At 46.7% G+C, this 15,877-nt stretch overlaps 1 protein-coding gene across 5 annotated transcripts in view; it reads right to left on the reverse strand.

Moving 5' to 3' along the window:
• IRF2 (interferon regulatory factor 2) overlaps positions 1-15,877 on the reverse strand; it is a 92,663-nt gene that overhangs the window by 47,697 nt on the left and 29,089 nt on the right. The window lies entirely within an intron of this gene.

Here is a 15,877-nt window from a genome sequence, read left to right on the forward strand (position 1 = left end):
TGTGCCGACAGCTCAGAGCCTGGAGCCTGCTTCGGATTCTGGGTCTCCCTCTCTCTCTGCCCCTCCCCCACTCATGCTCTCTCTCTCTCTCTCTCTCTCTCTCTCTCTCTGTGTCTCAAAAATAAACATTAAAAAAAATTTTTTAATTTAAAAGTGAAACGCTGAAGTCTTGAGGTTCCATAAACCTAAAATACAGAGCATCTACCATCAAGCCCGACAAAAGGCACTTTCTAAAAACCACGGAATCAGCCTATAAATCAGTTCAGTACATGGCGGGTATTTAGGGCACCGCAATGCTGCATAAACGCAAACAAGCTATTTCCTGGAACACAGTGACTGAACTCATAGCAAGTGAACAGCCCCCATGAAGATGACACTGTTATGGTCCTGCTTAGGGCCATTAACAGTGATCTTGAATTTTAACCTGAATCACTGAAGTTTGGTCTTGGAATGGTAACAGAAATGGCTACTATTTACTGAGCACATACTATATGCCAAGTCTTAAAACCAGAGTTTTCTAGGAGTTCCTCATGTAATTTTTATAACCCTAGAAGGCAGGGACTTTAAAATTCCATATCATAGATGAGAGGACAGGTAAAGGAACTGTTCAACGCAACCTGCTAGTAAGTAGGAGAGCCAAGGCTCTCATTCATGTCTCTCTGAAATGCCCAGATTCAGAAACCCTAACACCTGCTTTTTTTCTTACTCTAGAAAGCACTCAGTTATGATGGTCTTTTAACCGTTCTACGTACTGAGCCTTTCCCAACTCCTGTCTGCTTTGCATACCACTGACATATTAAATTTCCTAAAATACCACTTAAATCATGTTAATGTTCTTTTCTAGAGACTTCTAAACATCCCTGCTGGATTTAAGATAATAAAATCCTTGGCTGAGTGGAGGAGGGGTGCACTTCTGATAATGACACAATGGGTAATTCAGACCTAACTCCCAAGGTGAATAACAAGAAAACCTGTACAAAACATGTGTGTGTGTGTGTGTGTGTGTTTTTAATCCGTTTGGAAGAATCAGAGAGCTAACAAGGTAGTAAAGAATTAGGACGGCAGGGTCTGGGAGAAGAATGAAACCCGGGAAGGTAAGCCTGACGTTTGGGGCACTCTTTTCCCAGCCTGGGGGCATCTGTTGATCCCAGAACTAGGGGGATAAAAACTGAAGATCAGGACCCAACTAGGAAAAGGGAGGCCTGGAAACCACACACACACACACACACACACACACACACACACACACACACACACAAGCTTGTTTGGGATAAAACTAAATGGAAAGACACTGACCTCAGAGACTGAAGCCTAGCTCTGAATCACTTCAATCCCTGTGCAAATTAAAATGACCTGGAACTCCCAGAAGCAAATGTAAATTATATCTTGAGGAAGACAACATTATCCTAGGATTTATATTATCTCTGGAGTTTTTCATACGCAACGGTGAGCATTCAATCAATCTGGCTGAGAACACAAGGATAAATAAAAAATCAATGAAATATGGACAACAAAAAGAGACCCACAGGGATTCTGACACAGGTCTTTCACAGATACAACGGAGACGCAGATACCAAAAGTTTTCAGACACAGTCTTTAAAACAAGAATGCCTAACATGTTCAAGGAAATAAAAACAAGACAGAAAATGTTCGCAAAAACCTAGAACCTAAAAAAGAAATTCTAAAACTAAAGGGCAAGGGCACCTGGGTGGCCCATTCAGTTAAGCACTGATTAACTTGATTTTGGCTCAGGTCATGATCTCATGGTTTGCAGGTTCGAGCCCTGACTTGGATTCTGTACTAACAGTGTGGAGCCTGCTTGGGATTCTCCCTCTCTCCCTCTCTCTGCCCCCCCTTTTCAAAATCAATAAATAACTCAAAAAAATAAAAAAATAAAACTAAAGAGCAAATAATTAAAATTAAGAACTCAACAGACGGGTGTACCAACATATTAGACATCATAAAAAAAAAAAATCAGTGAACCAGAACAGAAGTCAGAAGGAAATAAACAGAATGAAGCACTTAGAGGCAGAAGAGTGGAGAATGTTACAAAGAACATAAAATCCATAGGAGATTCTATTTTAGATCTAAAAAGATGTAAAACATGGGCAGTTTGTAGTTCCACGAAGACACGAGAAAGAATGAGGCAAAAAGCGATGTTTGGAGACCATGACCAATTATCTTAATAACTTGCTACAAACCCCAAACAGACAAATACGAATGAAACCCCACCTAAGCATACTATAGTATGTTTGCTGAAAACCAAAACTATAGCGAAAAATCTTAAAAACAGCTGGGTGAGGGGGTGGGGGGAGGGTGGGGAATAGGCATCACCTTTGAAGAGCAAACAACAAAACCCCCAAGACCCAGAAGCCTTACAGTTACTACTACTCAACAGAAACCAGGGAAGACAGAAGACAATGGAAAGGTGTCTCTAAACATACTGAAAGAAATAGCTATTTTTAAATTTTTTTTAAATTTTTTTTTTCAACGTTTATTTATTTTTGGGACAGAGAGAGACACAGAGCATGAACGGGGGAGGGGCAGAGAGAGAGGGAGACACAGAATCGGAAACAGGCTCCAGGCTCCGAGCCATCAGACCAGAGCCTGACGCGGGGCTCGAACTCACGGACCGCGAGATGGTGACCTGGCTGAAGTCGGACGCTTAACCGACTGCGCCACCCAGGCGCCCCTTGAAATAGCTATTTTTAAAAGTTTATAGACAGCGAGTATTTCCTTCAAGAATGAAGTGGAAATAAAAGCACCTTCACTCAGAGAAAAACAGAGCGTTTCCACCAGCAGCCCCACAGCTCATCTCCCAGTTGCAAGGGCACAGGAGATAGGTCAAAACTGGGGAGCAGGGAAGTCAGGAGGGTTGGTGCTGTGCAGCTAGCTAACATCAGGGCTTCAGCATGAGTCTGTGTCGCAGAAGCTGACCACAGCAATGCTCCATCCCATTTCTTCTGCAGCTGCGACATGTATTTGTCAACAGCCCTCCCTACGTAACCATGTGCCCACCCCTCTTACCAACCTATGGGAGGGTTACCCCCTCACAAAAGCTAGCTCAAATCTCTTTTCATCCACTAACCTTCCCTCACAGCTCTATGGCAGCTCGTGTGGGCAGTATCCAGTCGTCCAGTGTATCAACAAATATTTATTACACACGTTATTGCAGGGAACTCTGCTAAATGCTATGGACGACTCAGAGACGTGTGAGGCATGATCACTACCCTCAAGGAATTAGTAAGTTAACTGGGGGTATGTGACATAAATCATATAAAGCTACCTAATAATACTATAATTATAATAATAAAAGACTGCAGTGGAGATCAGAAGGCAGTATATGATTAATTGCCAACTACGCGAACCAGTTTCACGAGGAATATATAAATCATTACTGGATGGGTTTGTAAGGGAAAGCTGTGCGGCAAAGGGAGAACTTCTAGGATGGGGGAGAATCGCCTAGGCAAAGTGGCAAGCAAGCCTGGCAAAGGTGAAGCTGGTAGAACAGCCAAGGTCAGGACCGGGGAAGATGTGTTTGCTGCCGTGGGCGGAGCAACTGACTTAGACACCAACGTGGGTGGAGCTTCGTGAGAGTCCGCGAGCAGGTGAGCAGCGTGGGCTGGCTGGTTTACAGAAATCATCACCAACCCACACACCGGCCCTAATAAGTTAAATATTGTTATCCCCGTTTTAGAGAGGGGCAAAAGCATAACTTGAAAAAGTAACTTAAAGAAAAAAGAAAATCATGACCGAGTCACCCAAGCCCCTTTGAACCCCCCATTGCCCAGCTTGTTTAGAGGCTGTAAGACTGCTGAGCGCCTGCTTGAGACTAGCCGTGACCCAAGCAGCACCCATACAAGTGCAAACTGAAGCAAGGAGAGGAGCCCGAGCTGCTTCTCTGGTCCGAAATGGTGGCTACGGGAATGCAAGGGAAATAAAGCCAAGTGACAATACAGGTGTAAGAATGTAATAGCAATTTGTACTAGTAACTTTTTCTGCACATCTGGTAATCTTTCCCCAGATTGCAAGCTCCTCTTGCATGATAGTCTACACCCCTCACATTGACTTTTGTACCTTTTTGGCAAAAGTTAATTTCCAGTTCAAAATTATGTGAACTGAGAGAGCTGAAAGCTGGAGGTGAAAACTGAAAATTACCGCCATCAACACCATCATTATCCCCGTCACCCGTTGAAGTGCTTCCTAGGAATCAGACACTAAGCCAGGGGCTTCTCATGCATGATTTCATTGAATCTGCAAACAAACTATAGGAGGTATAGTATCTTAGCTCCCGTTTTCCAGATGAGGAAATGAAGCTGGTCACCAAGCTGCAGACCTATTAAGTGGTAAAGCTGGGATTCAAATCCAAAGATGTCAAAAGCCTCTAGACCAGTGTTTTTCAAACGCTGGGTCACGAAATCAACTTACTGGATTAAGATCAGCAATTTTAATGTAGGTGAACACAGAACACAAACTCTGAGAGTCCCCCAAATAAGAGTAAGCTTGTTTTCTTGGAATTTTTGTTTCAATTTTCAATTATATTATACTGGTACCATGGTCAAAAAGAGTATAAAAAGCAGGGGCACCCGGGTGGCTCCAGTCTGTGGAGCGTCCGACTTCGGCTCAGGTCATGATCTCACGGTTCATGAGTTCAAGCCCCACATCGGGCTCTCTGCTGTCAGTGCCAGCCTGCTTCAGATCTGCTGTTGCCCACCCCCCTCTCTGCACCTCCCCCACTTGTGCTCTCTCTCTCTCTCTCTCTCAAAAATAAACATTAAAAAAATATATAAAAAGCATTGCACTGGGCAGAACCACTCCCCAGGTGTGCACACAGATGTGTGTGAGCATGTGGCGGGGTGGGGGGGTGCGGCGAGGGGAGAAGGGGAAGGTCATGCGGAAAGCAGGAAGCAGAAGAGAAGGATATAGCAAACCTTAGAACCAGAAGGACTCCCGGAAGACAGAGAAATTTAACAGCAAGTACCCAGTATGAAAACAACCACGTGAGTGATTATTACAATGGATATAAATAATCAGAGTGAGGTAACAGGACTCCGTATCTGAAGGCGGGGCTGGAGGCCCACCCATTTGGCCATACTCTGTACTCAGTGCTTCTCTGCCTACAGTATTCAAATCACTCTGCATAGGCCAGTGGGGCCCCAGAGGATGAAGTCCAACAACTACCACTCAGGAAATCAGGAAGACGTGTTAACACTAGGATGAGTGCTGGACACAGAAAAAACATGCCTCTCAGTGGGCACGTTGTCTGCACCAATGCGAAACCGATTTTGAAACGTTTTGTTAAACGCCAGGAGAGGGACACCTGGGTGGCTCAGTCGGTTGAGTGTCCGGCTCTTGGTTTCAGCTCAGGTCATGACCTCACACTTGGTGAGTTGAGCCCTGCGTTGGACTCTGTGCCGACAGTGAGGAGCCTGCTTGAGGTTCTCTCTCTCTCCCGGTCTCTCTGCCCCTCCCATGCTTGCTGTCTCGCTCTCTCAAAATTAATAAAGAAACATTAAAAGAATAAATAAACTTCAGGAGAGTTAATACACAATGGCAATCAAAGCAACTGTGTGATATCACTCATCACCGATGTAATCCTTATTTCGTGCACTTGGCTGTTTCCTTTTATTGAACTTTCGAAAGATGCGTGTCATAGATTCATTTAATAATTTTAGTTTCTAGCCCAGTTTTTCTCAAGGTTTTTAAGCAATTCAACCATGAATTCTCCTACTATGTGGATTTTTCAGGAACTCAACCTTGAACGATGGGGCAGGATTACTGGGAAAGGCTCTCCTTGAGATATCATAAACCATAGTTATATTTTTCTATACTATTCCATCCTCCTATACCAGATCCCCAAACTGCCTGTGCACATTATTACCTAGGGAATTAAAAAAGCAAAAAACAAACAAACAAACAAAAAGACTCCTTGGCCCCATCTTAGACTCACTGCAATAGCATTTCCAAGTTATTCTTATTATCCTAGGGCAATTTGGATATGCAGCTAAGTGTAGGTATCGCTGTCATTCAATACCCATAAGCTCCATGGCCTTCCGGATTCCATATGTTTAATAAACATCTCCAAATGAGTCATAGGAAAATGAGGGCGCCAATGACGAGTAGCTTTCATCATGAATGGAATATGAATGCACATGAAATTAAAATTCCAAAATGCCTTTAAATACCACTGAACAAGTTTCCCATACTGAGAATCATCCAAATTATAGTTTTGCATATCTGCCATCCTACCCACAATTTTTTTCTTGGACGTGTTTTCTGTATCCTTTAGAGAAGATATTACCGTAGCTACTTGACAAAAACTTCCCTGTCTTTGACCACAAGCTGGTCTGGGACCTGAAACAGTGTGACTGAGCCTCTGATAGTAACTTGCACTGCACCACTTCAACCGAAACTGACTTCTGGCCTCCACCTGGGTGCTCGAAAGACACCAAAATATACGACTGGTTTTCCGTCCTGCAGGTGAGCCAACGGTCATTCTAGGAAACGGTTCTCAATGCATCCCAAAGCAATCAGGAGTCCTCCATCCAGAGAGAGCAAGCCTTGAGAAACACGGACCATGCTCCATGTATGCAAACGTGCGCTTTTCGGAGAGGGGGCACAGAACCCTGCGTCCATCTCTGCCCAAGGAGCCCTGCTCCCCGGGCCCCTCTCCCCAGAGCACCTTCTCCGGCCCCGTTCTCTGCCCAACCCAGCTGCCCCAGCGCTTCTCCACTGCAGATGGGTCTCACTTCCTCCCTCCTGTTTGCTCAGGCGCCACAAACCCATGCTTGGGCTGAATGATGCCCAGTCCTGACCACCCACGACACGCTGATGGGCTCATCACCTCACCTGAGCATGCAGATTTCTGCACATCTTTTTTGCTTCTCCCTCATCAGCTCCTGTGGCTGTTCCCCACAGGAGCAATCGGAGATCTTTCCATCTTCACGCTACCGAATTCACTTCCACACCCATCAATTCTGGCAAAGGGTCTTGCCTCTAACCTCAGGGAGGAAAATAGAAGCCACCAGGCTCTTTCTGAATCTCTGACTCCCCTCCCTCTTCAAACTTATCTGGACTTCCGTGACCTCCTTTCTCCCTTCTCTACACCGGGCAGGTGGTAATGCCGCTCTCCGCAAGGGGAATACGGAAGGTTTAAGAGGAGAAACGTTGCGATTGGTTTTGGGTCTAATGGCTTTGGGATATCTTTGGGATATCGGGGGGGGGGGGGGGGGAGTGTTGGGTGGGCAATTTGATCCATGAGGTTAGAGCTCAGGAGAAAGACCTAGCCTGAAAATAGCCATCCACCCCTATACAGCTAGTTCAAATGCCATTCCTTCTACAAAGTCTATCTTTACCAAATCCTGCCTCCAATAGATATCCTCTGCTCCTGTCAAGCTGGAACCTTGTGTTAACGTCGCCACGTATCTTAACATGTAGATCTGTGTAGCCTTGCACTTTACATCCCAGCAGGCACCTGCCAGGCCTATCCAGCCATTCTAGACACGTTCTGTATCTACACAGTCCGACAAGGGAGCCATCGACCACGTGTGGCTGCTGAACACCTGAAATGTGGCCAGTGTGAATGAGGAACCATTTGTCCCCAAACAAAGACACATAGTTTCAAGGCCACTTCCAGCTTTCCAAATCACAGTGAGTAGTCAGGTGGCTGGTAAAAACAAAATATCTGCCTAGGACACCCTGGTGGGGTTTTTGAAGAGGCAGGTTAGCCACCTGATGTTGAAACTGTTCTATTTTGAGAAAAGCCTGGGGTTTTTTTTTTTTGTTTGTTTGTTTGGTTTTATTTTCTTGTTTGGTTTCGTTTTTTGTTTTTTGTGTGTGTGGTTTTGTTTTTTGTTTTGTTGGGTTTTTTTTTTTTTTTTTTTTTTGAGAGAAGCCTGACTCACACTCTATAAGCTTAATCACCTTTGGGGAGGCAACCTGTTAGGAGCTTCTGTGTAATTCTTATCCCTGTTTGGACTTGCTAAGCCCTTGAAAACACCAGCAGCTGGCAGGTACCGAGCACACAGTATCCCATGCTACACTCCAAGGCCACGAACAATAGCTGATGAGTATTATGTGCTTAACACTGTCAGGCAAGTTCCCAGCTTGTTAGGAGTATTAGTTCTCTCAATTCACCACGATCCTGTAAGGTAGGTGCTACTAAAATCCCCATTTTACAGATGTGGAAACTGAGACACAGAAGGTTAATAAGTAACTTGCCCAAGGTTCCAGAGCTACTGGGTGGTTGAGTTCAGATTTAAACAGAAGGAGTCTTCGGCCCTGGACCATGAGGCCAAACTGGGGTCCACATAAAGAGGCATGGAGGACCCAGCGCCTCCCAGTCTGCACGGGGAGCCTGCGCTGAAGGGGCTCCCAGCCAGGGCTGAGAGAGCCGGCTACTCCAGCTGCCCTAGTTGGGCCGGATGCGTAGACTGCAGCTCTCCGCCTCCAGTGCCCAGCACCACCCCCATCGATTCACACTTCCTGCCCCTCGTAGTACCTTCCTGGCTGGTGGAAACCAGCGAGACCAACTGCATATCCTGTCCGGCCAGACCTTTATTTCTGTAATGTGTACTAGGAAAACAGTATTTCCCCACTCCAAAATAAAACTGTCTTGCCGCCTTCCACCCCTCCAACTCCTCTTTAAGAAAGCAACAGAGGAGAACCAGAGGGTTTGTTGTCTGTCTGTCCGTCCCTGGGTGTATTCTCCAGTTGTTTCTGCTTCTGCCACACGGCAGGGTCACCTGGCCCAGAGCACAGGCCACCTGGGTCCTGGGGCAGTCAGAAAGAAGGGGAGGAAGAAAGTGCACCCTGCCCAGCCTATGACTGCTCAGCCCCAAGAACTATTTCAGGAGCGCAAAAAAGCCCCTCTTGGACAAGCTGTGCTCCAACGCCGCGATGGACGTTTTGCGTTAACATTTTTGTAAGGTACTGAAACCACTATGGTGGTCAACATTTGGGGTATTTGTCAGTTTCCATCCCCTCGGTGTGTATGAAGAGCAATTGTGGGCTGTGAGGGCATTTTGCTTCTCCCTTATTTTTAGCATTAGGAGCTCTGGGGAGGGCCAGACCTCACATCTGCAAACGCCAACCCCGCGTACATCTCCCCACACCCTGTTTGTCCTACACCCCTCCGCACCAACTCCCTTCTCTCTTGGAATTGAGGGCCAGTTTTAAATCTACCCTTCCCCAACAGCTTTCCCTGACCATTACAGGTTCAACTATTACCACAGCAGTCATTCTGTTCATACTGATAGGGTGGCTTCAAGGAATAGTTGGATGTTAACAATAACTGATCTTGTCTGACTCTTGGCTAACTAATTTGACCTAGAACTTCCTAATAAGTGATTATGATCTCCACGGGGCCTAGCACTGTCTTTATTTGTCAGCGAGTAGGACAGTGCCACGATGCAGGACTGACAGGCACAATGACTCAGGGACAGCACAGCCACCCTTGAGCAGAGTGGAGATCAGGGAAGGCCTTGGAGGCTCCTTTGTCCACCAAGGTGGGCAAGGGGTGAGCCTGTCGCTAGGGCTACATCCTTATCACCATGCCCTAGATGAGGCTAGGACTGGGGAGTTGTGACCCTGAGTGAGAAATCCACCCGCCATTCCCCTAAAAACTCATAAATCTCTTCGTCTCCACCACTTTCTCCACAACTGTAGGGGCCACTCAGGTCTAGGAGTATTTCACTCGGCAACACAGCCTCTCCCCAGGGCAAAGCGTTAGGAACCAAACGCAAAGGGTAGCAGAGCCCCACATCCCTAGGCCTCAGTTTTCTCATCTGTAAAATGGGGCTAACTTCCTTAGGGTTTGTGGTAGGACTAAGATGTATAAAGTGCCTGGCCTACTATCTGATCAACAGTGGGTGTTTAATAATTAATAGTTTCCGCAGACACAAATATTCGGTCAAGGATTATGCGATGGAGCATTATCTACAAAGCAAAAACTTTACATGGATCCAAATACCAGACAGTAGGGAGATGGTTAAAAAACATGTGGTGGACTCAAATAATGAAACAGTGTGACTCTGGAAGGGTATTTCCTTTGTATGGGATGATGATCAGAAGATATACGTTAATATAGAGTTACTACATGTAATTATATGTCCCATAGATTTTTATATATTCTATGTAACTGTATATATGTTAACATAGTTCAGAATATAATACAAGCTAAAAAGTGAAAAAAAAAGCAGGGAGCAGAGGTCATTTTTCGATTATCAGGGCAATACGCTTCCCGGATGTGCTGGTCCGTGGGCAGCGTCCCCATGGCTGCTGAGCCCGGGCACTGACACAGGGCTCTCTTGATGACAGCCAGACCTCATGCTCCACAAGGACTCCAGCCGACTCTCTCAGAGGCCAGCACCGCCTAGTACGGGACTGACAATGCACACCAAGACACAACTGTCTGGCCTGGAACTGGGTGGCTAGGGGCCAGGGGAGCCCCCCAACCCCAGGGGCACCAGACCAGGTGAGGACGGTTGCCCAACAGTGAGTAAAAAGCTGTAATACGTTACAGCATAGGGTGTCTTGAGGGGCACAGTCCCCATGGGGCATCGTAAAGTCACATGCTAATGAGTGCCATCCTGTGTTCATTCCAAGTCCTGAAAAGCCTTAATGTCGGCAGAGTGCTCTAGTTTTGGATTTGAGAAGAAGTAGAATATGGCAATAATGAACTTCTCAAAGCTACAGAGGTTCCTTCTATCCTCCCTCCCTCCTCCCCCACTCCATGAATGATTGAGTCCAAAAGTCCATTAGGCGGAATGGAGTAAAGCAGATGTACTGTGTCGAATGGGGTTTCCCCCCAAATTCACATCCACCCAGAACCTGTGAATGTAACCTTATTTGGAAATAGGGTCTTGACAGATATAATCAAGTTACAAGGTGATATTAGATTAGGATAGGCCCTAAATCCAAGAGGACTGGTGTCCTTACAAGAAGAGGGAAATCTGGACACAGACACACACAGAGGAGGAGCCCAGATGAAGACAGAGACAGGGATGGGGGCGATGCGATGGGTCTACAAGCCAAAGAACGCCAAGGACTCCCAGCCACCACCAAAGCGAGGAAAGAAGCATGGAGCAGATTCTCCCCTGGAGCCCCCCGGAAGGAATCAACTTTGCCAACATCCTGATTTCAGACTTCCAGCCTCCAGAACCGGGAGACAATACGTTTCTGTTGTATAAGCCACCCAGCCTGTGGTACTTTGTTATGGTCCTAATGATCTGAAGACATTAGGAGAGCGGAACAGAGGCATGCTAGTGAGGACTACTGGCATAAAGAGGGTGTCCCCGTGTGTGGAAGGAGGTGCTGGCACATCGTATGGGGGATCTTGGAGCCCAGGTGGGGCAATGAGGATAGACACGGGGACAGTGGGGGACAGCAGCCCAGAGTGGGGTGTCAGGGCCCGAGTGGGGTGAGTGGGCTCCTGTCCAGGGACAGCAGTCTTGTCTGGGAGCACAGAAGCCTGAGGAATGAGATGGGGAGGGCAACTTCATTGCAGTGGGGCGGCCGAAGGGATGTGAGATTAGATACACGCAGGCAACAGAATAAATTAATTAATACATTAGGGGAAATGGAAGCCAGGTTTCTCACTTTTGGAGAAGGAAGTTCAAACAGAGAAAGAAATCTAGAATAATCTTGGGTGCTGGAATAGAATAAGGACTGAGTTCATGTATGTCGATAAACACAGAAATAAATATAGATGTAAAAATATGTGTGTGTACATATATACACATACATACAAATATGTGTATGTACACGTAGTACACTATTCCCTAACCCTGCCCGCTACGAGGGTCTGGGGGGCAGCAATACACCACTGGTGATAAGCACATGTAACACCCAAATCGTGGTTTCTAAATACCACTCTCCACTAAAAGGAATCAGGGCTTCTTGGAAACATGGCTGATTGCAGGTCTAGGGCAGGGAAAGCAGAAGACGAGACGGAACCATCTTGGGGGGGGGGTCAGAAAGTAAGGACGTGTCCAAAGAACATCGAGAACATCAAGAGAACAGGACAATCCACATGAAGGCTCCCACCGGCCAATCGGAGACAATCTGAATGTCAAAACAATGACAAAAGCGTGTTACAGTCCATTGGATAAAATGGGAATCAATGAAAAATAGAGAGGAGGAAGCTTTTCTACAAAGCAGCAGGGCAGGTAGTAAGTGTGGAAAGACTATGGAACTAAAAACCACCATGCGGCAGCCATGAGAGAAGTAATTCTGCTGCCAGGAAACATCAGTGGATGCTAAAACCAGTGAGTTAAAAGGCTGGTGAGAAATGGGACCCTTACACGGTCTCGAAGGACATCCCGCAAAATATTTACCACAAAGGGAAAAAAGAATAACCAAAGAGAAGCCTGACAAATAACCTCCTCGGTCAAATGGCTGAATGAACATCACGAAGAAAGGCACACAGCACAGTCACTCACCACCGGAGAGGACGCAATGAGGAAAGAGCACCACGTCTGTGATATTCCTGCATAAACTCTGTAGCCTAAATCTGACCGCGAGTGAACTGTCACCAAGCCCCACCTGATGGGTTATCTATACGATAACAGGCCCGTAACTGTCAAAAATGTCAAGATCACAGACGTTACGGGAAGATTAAGGAGACATGACCCCTGAGCCTGAATCGGATCCCTGTGCCATGGGGTCACTGTTAAGATCACTGGCCAACCCGGATGGGGTCTGTGGATCAGGTGGTGCTAAGGGTAACGGCCTGATTCGAACAGGGGCGCTGCGGTCATTCATGTTAGAGAGGACCCTTGTTTGCAGGAAGATACACTCAAGCATTCGGGAGTGACGGGACGTCCTGCTGGCAAGTTACTCTCCAAAGGTTCAGAAAAGCAGTTCTCTGTAGTGTTCTTGCAACGTTAGTGCAAGTCTGAAATGAGCTGCAAGGAAAAAGCCTCGGCCAGAAAGACCAGAGCAAAGTACATGAGTGATTTACAGTCCAGAGGGGGAAACAGCAGCAAACACGGCATTTTTCTGCAAATACAACAAATTCTAGAAAATTCCCTCTCTGGTGCTTCAATGAAACTGCTGGAGTTTTGTTTTTTGTGGTTTTTTGTTTTTTGTTTTTTCAATCCAGGCACCACGACAGGATTAACTACACACATCAGTCACGTTACGCAATGAGGCAACAATGATCTTAACGAGAAGCCTGGAAGCTTCATTTCCTGGGGAAGACGAGGGATGATGGTCCATAACTCATTTAAATTGCAGGTTGTCTGGAAAACCAGAAGCGACCAAGGGCCAGTGTGCACATGTGAGAGAAGGCTCTCAGCGTTCAGCATGAAACATATGCCTCCTAATCTTTGTGCTAATATTTAACAGCAGTTATCAGTTCTCTCAACTTGGAAACACGAGGGTGGTTTCCCAGAGACACTGCCTCACCCGTTGGGTGAAGTTAGCGGCCAAGGAAAGCAGTCAGAAGCGCCCACTGCCTTTTTTCAGATACGCGGCATTCAGAGGCCCCGCACCACCACGTTCTCTGGAGGACACTTCAGGCCAGCTCTTGGTTGTCACCCGGTGGCCCCCAAAGCTGGCATTCCCAGCCGGGCTTCATCCCTTCTGTGAGGACGCCTCCCCCCTCCCTCAGTCTGTCAGGCACTTGGCTCGAGAAACACCCACCATGAGTAAGGGTTTTGCTTCCTGTTTCTCATTTGCAATTTTTCCTCATCTTGCAGAATTCGGAAGCCTGAATAACCTTCAGTTCTACTTGCTCGAACTTGGCGGAACATTTCACTAACTACTTTGGCCCCAGAGTACCGAGCAGAGCGCATATTTACTATTCTCCAGGAGAGTAACTCGAACACTGTGGGGATAGAAAGTGCCACGACCAGTAGGTCGGGAACAATTCCTTCCTTCAGCACAGTCAGGACCAAGCAGCTCTGTGAGCTCGGCCCCGCCCTCCAACCCCAATCTGGTAGCTACCCTGCAGCCAGAACACCCCTGTAAAAGCACAGATACCATCCGTTCAGAGCCCCTTGTTCCACAGGCCCGGCTCTGGTGTCATCTCCCTCCATTGTCCTTACTCCCACAGCACCTCCAGTGGTGGGTCTGTCCCCCGGGCCTCCTTCCCGGTCTCAAGAGCAAGACCGTCCCCTTTCACTGAGTAACCTCACACTCCTCCTGTCTTAGCTCCGAGACCACTTCCTCAACAAGCCTCCCTTAGTCTCTGAAGGTGAGGCCAGGCCCCCGAATCTGTCTGCCCGACTTGACGAGAATCTCCACGAGGCCCGAGACCCTATCTGCCCGCTCACCACTCTGTACCCAGGTCCTACGGTATGGCAAAGGCCGAGGCTCGATAAAGAAACCACGAATATACTGCAGATGCTGGGCATCAGCAATGATGAAAGGGGGAATAGAGAGGCACTCGCGAACTAGTAAAAGAAGGCTGTACACAAGCAATTACGATCAGGAAACAATGATTTGCCATCATAAAAAGATGCATATAAAGGCTGTGGGGAATCGCATCTAAGAAAGCTGTAAGATAGACCTTTTTAAAACAAATACCTTTGGGGCGCCTGGGTGGCTCGGTCGGTTAAGCATCCGACTTTGGCTCGGGTCATGATCTCACGGTCCGTGAGTTCGAGCCCTGCGTCGGGCTCTGTGCTGACAGCTCAGAGCCTGGAGCCTATTTCAGATTCTGTGTCTCCCTTTCTTTCTGTCCCTCCCCTGTTCATGCTCTGTCTCAAAAATAAATAAATGTCAAAAAAAGAAATTAAAAAAAAAATAGTAAAATAAATAAATACCTTTAAAATAAAATACCTTTTTGATTTCTTATCAACAATGTTTCAAGTCACCTTAGGGTGGTCTAGATATAACCTAGAACCTCGTTTATTTTATTTTATTTTTTTATTTTTTATTTTATTTTTTTTTCAACGTTTATTTATTTTTGGGACAGAGAGAGACAGAGCATGAACGGGGGAGGGGCAGAGAGAGAGGGAGACACAGAATCGGAAACAGGCTCCAGGCTCTGAGCCATCAGCCCAGAGCCCGACGCGGGGCTCGAACTCACGGACCGCGAGATTGTGACCTGGCTGAAGTCGGACGCTTAACCGACTGCGCCACCCAGGCGCCCCGAACCTCGTTTATTTTAAAGCTGTATATAGGAGAACTCACTGGAAACTTACTGACGTCCATCAGCACCAAACTGCTCATTACCAAGAACTCACAGACGGTCAGGATGGCGACCAAATCATGGATTGTCCAAAATGGAACAATTCTCTCTCTTCTTTTTTTTTTTTAAGTTCTATTTATTTTGAGAGAAGGCGCTAGCAAGGGAGGGGCAGAGAGAGAGGGAGAAGTCCCAAGCAGGCGCCACACCCATCATGCAGAGCCTGACGCGGGGCTTGGACTCACAAACCATGAGATCATGACCTAAGCTGAAACCAGGAGTGGGACGCTTAACCAACTGAGCTACCCAAGTGCCCCCAAAATGGAACGCTTCAAAGTGTGAATGGGGCCTTATAAATAGTCATACCTTGCCTCTAACCAGATGTAAAGAGGAACTGCCCCTAGGAAAACCAGGATGTGGGGCTGTTCCACTTATAGGAGATAGCTGCTCTTTTATTCAAAATCCTTAGACCAGATAGGTTTCAGAACTCAGCAGTATGGGGATATCAGAAATACGGTGCATATACCGTATAGAGCAAGAACATCCCCAGCAATATGTAGAGAACCCCTTAATCCACACAGTAATATTTTGCAGTAAATCGTGCACATTCACACTGATTGGGATTAGTGAAAGCTACGAATAGCTCTGTGCCAATTCAGGGCAGACCATCCTGCCAAATGAGTCATGACAAAAACTTTCAGTTTTCAGGGTTTTTTGGGATTGCAAATAAGGGATGCGGGCTCT

Source organism: Puma concolor, chromosome B1 (assembly GCF_028749965.1).
Source record: "Puma concolor isolate L17-30 chromosome B1, mPumCon1.1.hap2, whole genome shotgun sequence".
Classification (NCBI taxonomy): Eukaryota; Metazoa; Chordata; class Mammalia; order Carnivora; family Felidae; genus Puma; species Puma concolor.